Here is a 13456-nt window from a genome sequence, read left to right on the forward strand (position 1 = left end):
CCTTGACCTCATAGGAAGATGTCATGAGTCAAGACTGATAGGACTTAGAAAAAGCCGACAGCGGTGCTCAGACAATCCGACTCGACTTTCACAATACTATGTTATCACACGATGGCGGATGTTGTTGACGTGCGTCTGTCGTGGTGAAACTACAGATTTTCCGAAGATGGACTGCAAAAAGCGCAGCGGCTCCATCAGCATGTTTCAGTGTGTTTTACCACCGTGTGAGATCAGATGTAAATTAATGTAAAAGTAACTTTTATGATGACGTGCGTCTCTTCTTGGTCATATTCCTACTCTTCTACCTCTTCTACTTCTACTTCGGATTGAATCGTATACGTCCGTGCATGGCGCGTCATGTTAAATATCGCTGCCGCAATGAATTGTGGGGCGTCTTTATCTCCTTGCACTCTCAAAATAAGCTCCAGTGTACCCTATGCTAAAGGAGATAGGAAAAGAAGCATTGAAGCTCCTTTCCTATGCATTTAGAGAATCCGAACAGCTCTTGTCATGGCTGCTGATCGAATACTTCCGGGTCACATCAAGATTTAGGAAACTTCCTTAGACAATTTGACAATTCAACCTCACCCCTGAACTTTATATTTGTGATTTTCACCTAATATTTGCGGATGTAATATTTTGCAGTTCACTCCATGACCAGGCCAACCTGCTAGAAGTCCCTTGGCCAAACTGATAACACTGTCCTGGGTCAGGTTTGCTGTTTGATGATTTAATGTAACACATTCATTTAAGAATATCCACTTTGGAAGCACAGTACTAGCTGAAATATTGACAATCATAAGATTAGATTTTGAAACAGTGGTTGTCTTCGTACAAGCTTTCATGATTGAGGGATGTGGAGATATAGTATCACTCAATATTCCCAAACAAGGTCAACTAGTTTATCGAATCAACACAAACCAAGTGCAACACAATATTCATAGGGTATGCAGTGCTTTGAAGGATCCAATGGATGCACAGTATTTGTGCACTTTATGATCTGGACATTTATGTATAAAAGATAGTGATAAGATAGCTACAGTTGTGAGAGAAATATCAGATTCATTGTGTTATATCCTAGTAGGTTATTCCTTTCTATGATTTGCACTTCAACGATAGAGAGCAAATGGAGCAGATCTACGCGCGTGTCACCCTCGATCCCAAACATGAGGTACTCACCGTGAGCGCCTGAAGACATCTGTGACATAAGTGTTAACATTAGGTGCATTTTTAAATACATTGACTGAAAAAAATAATAATGATAATAATAAATTTTATTTATAGAGCACTTTTCATTGCTAAGAGCAATCTCAAAATCACATGATTTAAATTATTATTAAAAAAATGAAAAACATACACATCAACAGCAACATTCATTTGAGAACAAATAACAACAGGAATGACCATTTAGGATCCGACTAAACAACATTGTGGTGGATGTACAGTAGGCAGTTGTGATATACATCATGTATGGAAATGAAGTAGTATTTTAAAAGCCTAACTAATGTTTTTAAAAGTCCCTATAAGACTTATTTCTTGTGCAGTCGTCTCTAGCCTTACAGCTAATATATTGGCCGAATAAAACCAATTCAATTTGGGTGAAGTACTATTATTTTAACCTTAATTGGGCTGACCAGAGCCCCGGCACTACATCCAGACGCCCACTGGTCACAGATTTAAGACTGGAGTCACAAAGCCAGCACACTATAGATATGAAACTTGAAAGCCACTCTACCATTATCAATTCAACTTATGATACTAATTAGTGTAATTGATCTAATTATTAGTTAAAGTGCACATATTTAACATTTGTAAAAATGTTTAAAAGTGGATGATTAAGAGTACTCCAGGACACCTCTATAAAACATGGGTGGTAAAGAGAGACTACAATGGAACTTGTCCAATTAATCAAATAAGTGTGGCAATTAACTAAGTGAGTGCTTAAGGCCGCAACGGCGGAGAGGACAATCGATTTTCTCCGAAAGTACTTACGGCCTCTCGTTTTATTAGAACTAAAGAGTGGCGATGGTCAAGAGGCTGAATCCAGATATACAATGTACAATAAAAGTGACTGCAGCTGAATTAATAACATAGAGCAACTAGGGACATGTAGGAATTTTAAATATGATTAAAAAAAAAAGGATAGGACATTTGAAATCTAAATATTTACAACTTTTGGGCCTTCTTCTGCAAATGATAATATCCTAGGCTGATTCTGAACCATGTGGCAGAGAGTTCAGAGACAAGAAACACATCCAATCAGGACAGCCTTGGAAGCAGCTCTCCCTGCCTAGATTAGTTTTATTGAACAGATGGCGTTTCAATTTTGAACTTTTGCACTGGTGCAAAAAAAAGAAAAAAAAAGGCTTGGAGAGTCAGGCTGTTTTTCTCACATCGCTGACAGAAGCTGCGCATCAGATGAAGGGGATGTGTGAAATAGCATTCCCAAGCATTTCTGTCTCCATGCTCAGGACACAAACACTCAGACACAGACACGATGCGGAGGCCGGACCATGCTGCTCCATCAGATGTTAAAACCAAAAATCATCACAGGAAAGAATACAGTATGAGAATGTAAAGCTACGTTATGGCGATGGGATGTGTTTCTGTATAATGATGCTGGTTTTTGTGTGGTTACGTGTGTGTGTGTGTGTGCATGCATGTGTGTGTGTGTGTGCGCGTGTGTGAAATTGAATAAAAAAAGAGAGGCAAATCATGGGGGTCCTGTCATATCAAAAATAGTTATTTAATATCTCTAAGCCACCACCCGCTCCTATTGCCCCACATTAGCAGCATCTTGTTCTCAATTTCCCCCCAGTACCATTGGTAGTCCTGGCAGCCAGCTCGCCCACGCCGGCACGAGTCGAGAGGACAACTGGAAAAAGATCACAGTTCAGGCCCAGTCAGACGGAAAATATGGAAATCAGGCGGTGGACAGACAGACCGCTGTGTGTTACCCCTGTTTCAGCAAGCTGCCACAGTTTGACTGACAAACTGACTTTTTGAGGGGCCTGTGCCCATTCCAGTGAGAGTTTATTGAAGGTGATTTTGATCTCCTTCATGAGGCCACAGCAGTGGTGCTGCCATCTGTCACCTTGATTGCATGGCGGCCTCTCTGGGGGGAGCGCCATGGCTCCTGATCGTTTACAGATTGCGCTGCTTTCGCCTCCATAAGGGCCACATGCACAGGGCCAGATGGTGAGCATACACGCTTATTATGAGTCTTTATCTCTGTGCAGGAAGGACTGGAACCATTAGGCCTCCCTCAGGATCTCCACTCCTCTCTGCAGCCATGCTGTTCCTCCACAAATACAGTCCTCTTCTTCAGCTGTCACTGGCCTACGACAGTACACACACACGCACACACGCACACGGCACACACATATATACACATGCGCACACAGCGAACAGGACCAGTTGTCAAAAAAACAAACACAAATCTACTCAGGGCATGTGATGGTTGTGTTAATGCATCTGCATACACACAAAGCCCGACACACACACACACACACGCACACACTAACACCTGTTTCTAATCCTGAATAATGGGAAAATATGGCATGTGGCAAAAATGTTAGGTGGGTATGGGTGTTGGTGACATTCGTTGTCTTGGTAACACACCGTCATGTGATAGACATTGTGATTTGATTTGTGGCTAAAGATTATTGCCATACGCAGTCAATGTCACATCTTTACACAATATGTTGACAAGTCTCCTGCACGATCGTGGCAGAGGCTGTGTGACCACATGTGCCACATTGATCAGCGCTAATAAGTGCTTCTAAAGAGGCGTCAGTGTGCATGCCTGGAAATTGTCATGATAAAATAATCAGAGAACACTATGCTGTGCAATAGAGTCTGTGAGCACAAATGTCCATTCATCCATGAGTCTGATTCAAACAGATTCAGCCTGGTATGAGACATTGGCAGGAGGCTGTTGTCCCTATCCCTGACATATGTACTGCATGACCAGGAGGGTGAAGAGTATGTTCAGGATTAAAAACTGACATGTGTAACGTCACCGCACATTTGTCATGCTCCTGTAGAGTCCAAAAGTGCATTCACTTCGATGCCGTCCACTGTTTGGTAAACTGTCTGGTTTTTACGGGTAGGGGAAATGGAACTCATAATTATTCAGGCATTTACGGTGTAATGCCTTAATGAGCATTTACCAAGCTCTTCATGAGAGGTAATATTCCACTTGATCAGAGATTAACAGGGAGCATTTCAGTGCACGCTTTAATGCAAAAGGCTTAACTGCTTGAAGCATGGCTTTATTTCTCTCAATTACATCTAATCTAATGTTTGTATTCCCTTAGCAAAGATGCACCATTCAAGCGCATAGCTGACCTAATGAGTTAAGAATAAATAAATGATGTCTCGAAATTTTCACTGTGGCATAGCCACTGAAAACCATTCAACTTAATTCATTTGTATGAGTAACTAGAAACCCATTAAATCGCAGTTTGTTTGTTAACAGAGTGGACTGATATCAGCAGAACATGCGCTCCATTGTCCTTTGCTGTCCCTGATTCTCTGTCCTGGGGCGATACGGCAATGTGCTGCACTTTTAGGACAACAGCCGGCTATCTGCTAGGGTGTGCCCCCACGTCAGTCTCCAGCACGGTGCACAAACTGACATACTGTACGCCAGCCTGTGGTCACATTTTAGCTCAGGGCAAAGCGGAGACGCTCCGTGGCCAAGGACTGCATCACTTTGGTTAAACACTGTCAAGGCAACCTGAAAAAAACATTGTAAATACATCTTGATAACCAATAATTTAGACAAACAACTGTGTTTAACCTAAAAATGTACAATGCATCCTAGAACATTTGTCCGTATGTAGCCAAACTACTACACCACAATCTATCTCAGGGGTGATCTGATGCGAGTTCACGAAAATAATTTGCATAATATGAACGGCCATCATTACCTGCCACTAGTCCATCGAAGAGACAGAGTGGCTCTGGCTAAATGACCGCACGGCACCATGATGTCACCGCACCAAGCATGAAAATAATTGCTCATGAAAGAAGGTCAACGGGGCCCTCGGGGGGTGTACTGTACTGGGCAGCACCTGAACTGGACCCAACTGTAGATCGGTGGGGTATCATGGAAAGTGCCACGAGCAACCAGCCCTCGCAGGCCTGTCACAGACTGAAGGTGTCACCCAGGACACAGCAGTTAAATTTAACCTTGGTGGGCTCCAACCAAACACAGCCTGCAGCATGCCAGCATAGTCCGACCGAGCCCACGCTCCACTCTCTGCCTGGTCGACGGAGGAGATGGTGAAACAATGCTGGTATGATATAAGAACACTGAAGTGAGCATATCATAAAATAAAATCAATCAGGAAATATCTGGATCCAATTGATCACATTGCTTTGCTCTGGAAGGTACCGCATTAGTCGTTGCGTCGCTCTATGAGAAATGCAAGAGGCTCGCAGAGACCGCTGTAGAATCTTCTAGCAGTTATGAGGAAATGGACAATTTCAGGTGAATGAAATGATCAGTGCGGAAACGATGGAAATTCACATTCCTCAGAATGCATCAAACTGTCTGTTTTAGATGGGATTTGGTGGCCAAACCTCCATGTAATTGAAGAGGCTATGCTGGACCCCACGGGGGACGTACCATCGGAGCACACCGGAGCTGGGCTGCTCAGAAGAAGCTTCCTCCTGTTTGCCTTGGAATTAGCTCTGAGAACACATACACACACCCGATTCAGCGTACACATACACATACACTCCCTCTCAGCCTTTTTCACCCTTCTGCATCAATCTGTTCCCAAGCTGTTCCCATATTTTGGTGAATTTCCCAGGCTTTATTCCTTGGCACAAGTGGATACTGGGGCTGATTACTTTAGCGTGAACCCATCATGCCTGCCCAGTGTCTGCAAAGCGTGCACACTCAAAAGAAAACCAGCCACCGTTCTCTTCTCGCAGTGACCCTCTTAAAAAAGACATTTTTAAAAAAGGCTGTGCGTGAAACGCTGTAAGATTTTAAAAAAAAAGAAGAGAGATTTAGTTTAGTGAACATTTACATAAACTGCACATATATATAAGCAATAGCAGTCTCCTCCCTGATGCACCAGGACACCAGCGCGTCCACATCGATCTTTAATAAGGAACAACCGACTGCAACAAATCCAAACCTCATTAAAGAATATAAATCCAAAATCTATTCTGGCACTCAATCCAATGCAGATTTTCTCCCTCTTTCTGTCTCATAAATTACAGTTCTGGTGCACTGTGCAAATATTACCAAGCTGTAAGACAGCTGTGCCCCATTAAAATGTGTTATGGTTGCTGATTTCCTACAGCACATGGTCATCTTGCCAAATCTACAGCCAGTAATTAGTGGAGATGAAATGTTTAATTGTGCCTTAATTTTGATAAAATTTCTCTGTCACCCATCCTATAATCAGGCATTATGCTCACAAATCAACGTCAGCAGATTTAGGCAGGGAGACATCCACTAACCTGACAGACATGTCGAGATGTCAGTGCCCTGCTCTAACTGCTTAGAGCCCAGGAAACAGGACGGTGCAGAGTCCTGAGGGAGTCAGATAGATAGAGACTCATGAAGTATATTCTAAGATATAGATATAACTATCACAGATTAGAAATTTTACAGTTTGATTGCATTCATGCAAACAAAAGAACGCTCATATTCAATTACTCTGAAGTGTAAGAAACATGGGCCGTGCACGCAGCTTGTCTCCCTGTGAACAGACAACGAGATGGGACCATGTGGGTGATCTTGTCAGAATCACAGGACAACAGGAAGAAAGCATTCTCTGACAGATGGACGACAGGAGCGCAGGAGTGGGAGAAGGTCAGGATGAGAGAGACACAAAAGCCTTCCACACCGACTGGTTAGAGAGAGTACAATTTCTCAGGGTGCTAAACCGCGTAGTCCTGCCAAAGCACAGCCCGGGCAGATGAGAGGAGCTGCTTGTTGGCTTCTCCTGTGGCGATACCGAGACCCGAGATGAGGCGGTGGAGAGGACCACATATTAGCACTGACAGCAAGAGGATGACTGTGGCTGAGAGCGATGGGTAAATTGTGATTAACTGATTCATCAACATCTGGATTAGAGGGTAAATGTTAAACAACTCAACCATATTCTCATTCTGCTTGAGCTCTGGTTAGTGCATCCTTGTGTAAGATTCTTGGATTTACAGGAACGCAGAAGTTGTAGAAAGAAAAGCTTTCAACATAAAATGTTAGCACACAGTTAGAGCAACCTTGAACTGAAAAAAAACATATTCGCGAAATAGCACGCAGTGAGGACTTCAGCCGTTCTGCATATTTATGACTAATGTTGTGCCTGAGAGCCCCCCCCCTCCCTTGGGGCATTATGGGTGATTATTGTCATCTCAGTGCAGCCAGTTATTCACCAACATGCACTGCATAAAACTCATCATAACAAAGGGCCGCGACAGGAAATGAGATGTGGGGCAGGGCTCAAGGAGCGGCCCTTTCTAATCACAAGGGCCAACTGTCACCTTCTGCATCCGCTCGTCTGCCACAGCTTTGAGCGGCAGTGTGGAAGGATTCCACAGCAAACTTTTGAGTGGATCTGCAGTGGTAGGACATCCTGCATAACATGTGGCACCCATGATAATTACGGCAGAATTAACACAGGCGGGTTTATGGCCCTTCTGCCACGGGGAGACGGCTGCCAGATCGACACAGGCCTCGTGTTTGAGCAGCATACTTGGGTCCAGACGCCCACCCGTCTCCAACACTTCTCACTACAACAACTGTTCTGGGGGAGAGGACCACTTTCAGCAGGGCTGCCTGTCGCAAAAAAAAACCCTCTCATCCTCACAGCACAGTCTGAATAAATTGAGGACAGTTCTAGGAAACTGGCGAATTTACAAACACATAATAGCCAAGTGAATATGGTTAGTGCGAGACTTTGTATTGTCCACATTTCAACTCAGTATTAAACCACAAAGGCATGGAGGAGGCAATCCCAGTGTTTTGTCACAATTCCAAAGCATATCTAGTTTTGATTTAAGGAGAGAAAAAAAAACACAAAAAAGAAAAAAACATAACTTGTTTCAGATTAATTTTAATTAAATCTTTTTTATTCACAGAAGAAACCTGAGATATAATTTGGAGAGAAACTGGATGCTCAGAACAGAGAAGCTTCTGTCACAGACAACAGAATACAAGAGATGAGTCTCATGTATATCTGGTGAGTAAAGTTGATTACCAGGCCCATCAAAGCCTTTGTGTGTCGCCCCGAACACAAACTCTGTCTATGAAGTGACACTACAAGGGAGGAGACATCAATAAAGAAGAGCCAACCACCCTCTTGTCCTTGATTTCTTGTGTTGGTTGGTTTTTTTTGTTCTTGGATTAAAGAAGAATATTCTTGATTTGCATTTTAAAACATCATGATCAAAAACAATTGCCCTCCTCCTTCTGTATTTTCCTCACGACAAATGAATCCGATTACAGGCCTTGGTGAGCACCGGCTTCTCGTGGCCTTGTTGCACTGACAATATTTGAAGTTTCCTGCAGTAACTTCATTAGGCGTATTTTGTCCAGAATTAGTGGAGCGTGCTGAAAATTGCTAATGACAGATGTTTCTCCACACTGTCACACTCCTTGTATCATTTGATTTGGAAAGCAACATACGGCGTTCTGCTCCATCAGTATGTCACAGACTGTCTGCAAACAGCTGGTCATAACTCAGTTCAGTGAAAACCATTACTTTCCAATGAAGTGCTGGACATGTTCCAAATTGGGTTTTGGCATGGCCTCAGCTGCACCCATGATGCAGTGCAGCCCAGTGCTGCAGGTACACATGGAGCAGAGGAGGAGGGGTGAAGGGAGCAGGTGACTCTGCTCTCTGGCGGGGCAGAGTGCCCTGCTGGTGGGGCAGACACAGTGTGGGACCAGAGAGGTGACTCGAATAATGTAATATCAGCTTCTATGAAGTTCGTGCTCTGAGGCTGTAACATACCATGCCTTCTCTTCCCCCAAGCAGCGGGTGAAGAGTTCAGTGGCGATGGGACATATCGCATATTGCACATACTTTGACGAAACAAATTGGGATTAATTCAACTCTTGCTGTGCTTCTTAAATTGACTAAAATGACCAAATTAAAATTTTAAACATCCCTTTATTTCCATTAACAGTGACTTTTCTTTCACAATTTCTAGATTTGATTTCTTTGTGAGCGTGTTCAGACAGACCAACATCGAAATCGCGAGGTGGCACTCTCTGTCGTTAGCTGGTAAGCTTAGCCTAACAGCTCGCTTGGCTCTGTCAAGAGGTGACAAACCCTGTGTACCAGCACCTCTAAAGCTCACAATTAACACATCATATTGTGGTTGTTTAATCCAGCAGAGAAAAAACATATACACATATATATTTCTATATTTCATTCTCTATTTCTTCTTTTCCGTTCAGGGAAGTACAGCACCTTCTTGTTTCACTCTGCCCCAAGTCCTGATGCCTAAACAAACTAAAGCTTGATATTAACCAGACAGGAATGGAAGTGGTATTGTGCGTCTCATTTAAGATTCGTAAGAAATCTGTTGAGTCTTTTTTTTTCTTTTGCTCTTCTCAAAGAAATAAGAAACCAGAGCTCAATAATGTAGTTGGAAATAAAAAGTTAGATGTGGCGCAGAATTGTATCAGAACTGCACACGCTGAATACTCTCTGTAATTGAAAGGTAAAGATTCTGGGTTCAGCTACAAATCTCTGGCCAGGGAAGACGGCGCTGTGTGCCAGGACATCTCACAGCTCAGCTGCCGCCTGCATGCAGCAGAAGTGCCATTGACACCTCGCTCCATCTCTAAAGATAAGGCAGTAATGACGCTCCGTATTCCTCGGGCCTGTTGAGTCTGGGTGTGAGTCGCTATTTGGCCTGAGTGGTAAAGATCTCAACAGCAAAATAGCACGCCGACAACATATGCCAAATTAATCTAAGATCATTCATTTCTGACTCATCTTCTTCCTGTCATTCAGAACTACTATTTGAAGTTGAAGAGGAAAAGAGAAGAAGGAGGATCACGGCCACGAAGACAATGTTATATCAAAAATATAAAAAATGTTCTCTCTTCAGATAAAATAATTGATTTCTCCAGCAATCAATCAACGAGTGATTCATTGCATTAAATGTCACTGCAATCACACGCTTGGTGTTTAAAGGGTCAAAAACACCAGCACCCGAGGGACCGTCCTAGCTAACAAGACAGCCCACAACGTGAAGCGCTCCGATTTACTGTATCGGTCCTGTGACCTCTGGCAGTATCTGGTGCTTTTATTCCTCCGCACGCTTCATAAGTGTGTAACTGTTTGGTAGCAAAACTGACAAAACAGAGCAGAATTGGATTAATGAAGACAAATGTGTGAACTCGGTTGCATGAATGTGGCCTTTCGCAGTCTCTGCGGATGGCATTTTTTTTGCTGCAAAGGCCCGTTCTCTCAATCATCGTAATAAGGCTGATCCCAGTCAGAGCTCTGACAGCTCCGAGACGAGGCTGCCCTCGTTCTGCGCAGCACTCCTCGGCTCGGCACCGGAGGAGACAGGAGGGCTTCGCTGACAAACACAGAGCTGCGGTTTTCCACGAATTGAATGCTAAATGTGTACAAACAGTTTGTGAGTTTAACTTTATCTCGGGAAAATACAAAAAACAATGGAAATATTACAATTTTATGTTTGATAATATTGGTATAAAATCCCATAATGTTGGAATTATTTGAGCTGCATATATAAACTCATATAAACTCAAGTAGTTGGTACCCACCATGGTAATTTGATTATTACTTTGTACATGTTTGTATATGGAAAACGATTATCAATTTGTTTGACTATATTAAAATAATTATTGGTAACAGCAATCCGGCTATTTTCCACTACAATTTCCCATTTCAATTTACTTTCACCAGCTCTCAATAACAACAGTGCCTTTCAGGGAGTTTTAGTTGCATATATGAAAAACAAACATTAAATAAAACAGAACTACGACATTAGGGAAACTAAGGGTGACACGTAACCCATATTTTCCGCATGACTCGAATGCTGTCTCAGTTGTTCTGAAAGACCTACACAGAAAGATTATATATACAGTATGTCAACAGTTAATACCCGAATGAATTTAAATGTGTCTTTTACCTGTCCGACAACTTCTAAGGTAATAATATTACTGAATATTGGTTATGTTTTTATACAAAAATACCATAACTTTTACTTCCTTGGAAAAGATGAATTTCTACATCGTCAAACAACTGGCGTTATATGTGTTAAAATAATCACACGTTGTTTGAGCAGTGCCGCTGCGGAGGACAGTTTGTATAATGTTTTCCTTATAAGAAACACACATTATTCATATAGTTACAGGGATGAGAGGCTGCCCAAATGCACATGGCAGTGATATCTCATTATCTCCACTCACATTGTTACCAGACCATGAGCGGTACAGTGGCCGTACACTCAGAGCATCTTTAAGGAATATTGTCCCTTTAAGCTGCCAGGAGGATAAACCCTTTTTATTTCTCGGATTAATGTTGGCTTCTGTGGAGTGCAGTAATGTGTTGTTGTTGTTGTTGTTTAGCCATGAAGAAATGAAAAATGAAACATAATTTGTGTTTATCATGGTCGCGTAAGCATTGAGCACTCTATCCACAAATGAACAAAAAAAATGTCGCTGCTTTTAATGGGATGTTGTTTGTGTTGAACTGTAAAGGAAACGTGTCCTGAGTTACTCATACTCTCTTACTTTATAGGTCATTAATGCATTATAGGTATTAATGCAAAAACTGACAGCGCTAAAAGGCTAACTAATTGTCTTTAATAAATTAGATATTTTACCACTTTAATATGCTGATCCTCGTCTTCTCCTCCCTGACCCAAAACTGACAATTGTGCTAATTAGATCTGATGAGGTTAGTTGACACAAATTTACGTTTAACCACATTAAAGTGAAAGGAAGGGGACATTGCCCTCGGAGTCATTAACTCAATCAACACTAATGACTCTAATGCTTCTTTTGAATTTAATATGTATCACACACTTAAATGTGAGAAGGAGAGGTGAAGGAGCAGGACTGTCTGATCCCGAGTCCTTCCGCTGGTTTTCTATTCACATTTTCTTTTACGTGGGACTGTTTGTACATTGTCCAGAAATCACGTCAGAATAGAAAAGAGTTAGTGTTTTTACTTTTTCCACCTCTCCACCTCTCCTCCTTTTCTCTGTTTCTTGACCTTCGCCCGTCTCTCATGCTCGCTCGCTGATCACATCTCCATGTGTGGCGTCTCTGCAGTCACTCCGGCGAGCTCCGAGGCTCCACGAGGATGCTCTGCACAACAAAAAGTCACATCTATCTCCGTAATTGGCCGCGGCGTTTAAGTGGATAATGTGGTTATCACTGCATTCTTTTCATTTCTTCCCCTTCACCGCTCCTTCCTTTCTTCCATTTCTCTCTTTTTTCCCCCCTCTGATTTCTTTTTTTTCTTTTTCTGAAACTGTTGAGCTGGTAAGTTCAATGCAGAGGCACGTATGCACTCTGGAAAGGTAATCGAGAAGCCAGTTGAGCCATGACAAATAGGGACAGCTGGCCTAATTGAATCATTTGAGCTAAGACAGCTCAACTTGGTTATCCCCTCTGCAGCCCACACTGATATTAGTGCGGGAATCATTAGCCATGAAATCATGTCTGCTCTCTCTGACTGCATCCTTTATGACATGACAGCCAGCCCAGCCTGTCTCCTCCACCCTCGCACCAAAAAGAGCCCTTCATCACAAACAGGCAGAGGTGGGGGCGACCGGTAACCGAGCGGGGTTTAGTCATAGTGCCTTGTGGTTACACCAGGGCATAACTGCTTTACTGCTATATCACAAATGCGTAGTTTTATCTTGTTTGGTTGTCTAACAATCATGTCACGATGCCAGATTTCTTTTCTGCGACCACAGGCTCCCAAATGTTCGTTCTTTGTTTTATTTTGAAAGCGTCCTCCAGTCTTGTTTGGGTAAAACTCGCACAATAGCTTCCTGTCACACTTCATAGCCCTTAATGAGACACATTTTCATGAATTCCTGAGGATTTGTGCACTATGCAATCAGGTGGGGCAGTGGGCTCCAATGAGGGATCATGGTGTGCCTTGGTGGAGGAAGAGAGGGGTGCCACATGTTCTGAGAACCCTCCTGCCTCGCAACCCGTTTTCTGTGGTTCCTCTCCGCAGGATGCCCGTTGATGCCAGGCGGCGCCAGGGGCAGGGGGCTGGAGCAGTCACAGAGAGAGAGACGCATCCACTGAGGGTGATACTGGTATAGGAGTAAGGCATTCAAGATTTTCCAAATTGCTTCTTCTGATTAATTTTATTGCACAGGCGTTTGTGTTATATTCGATTTACAACTCAAATATGCCAAGGAGTGGAAAAGCACTCCTCTTATGGTCACTTTGGGTTCATTATTCTCTTCCCTAGCC

General features: G+C 42.9%; 1 long non-coding RNA gene across 3 annotated transcripts; it reads left to right on the plus strand.

Moving 5' to 3' along the window:
* The first annotated feature begins 8346 nt into the window (after window positions 1-8346).
* On the plus strand, window positions 8347-10846 carry LOC118290861. Of its 3 annotated transcripts, XR_004786499.2 has the most exons (5): window positions 8347-8482; window positions 9184-9257; window positions 9434-9549; window positions 9700-9901; window positions 9996-10846. It is a non-coding gene; the product is annotated as an uncharacterized LOC118290861 (long non-coding RNA). The 3 variants fall into 3 exon arrangements; XR_004786498.2 differs by having other exon boundaries at window positions 9434-9901; XR_007030279.1 differs by having other exon boundaries at window positions 9434-9877.
* Window positions 10847-13456: the final 2610 nt, after the last annotated feature.

The sequence above is a fragment of the Scophthalmus maximus genome, chromosome 21 (genome assembly GCF_022379125.1).
Source record: "Scophthalmus maximus strain ysfricsl-2021 chromosome 21, ASM2237912v1, whole genome shotgun sequence".
Classification (NCBI taxonomy): Eukaryota; Metazoa; Chordata; class Actinopteri; order Pleuronectiformes; family Scophthalmidae; genus Scophthalmus; species Scophthalmus maximus.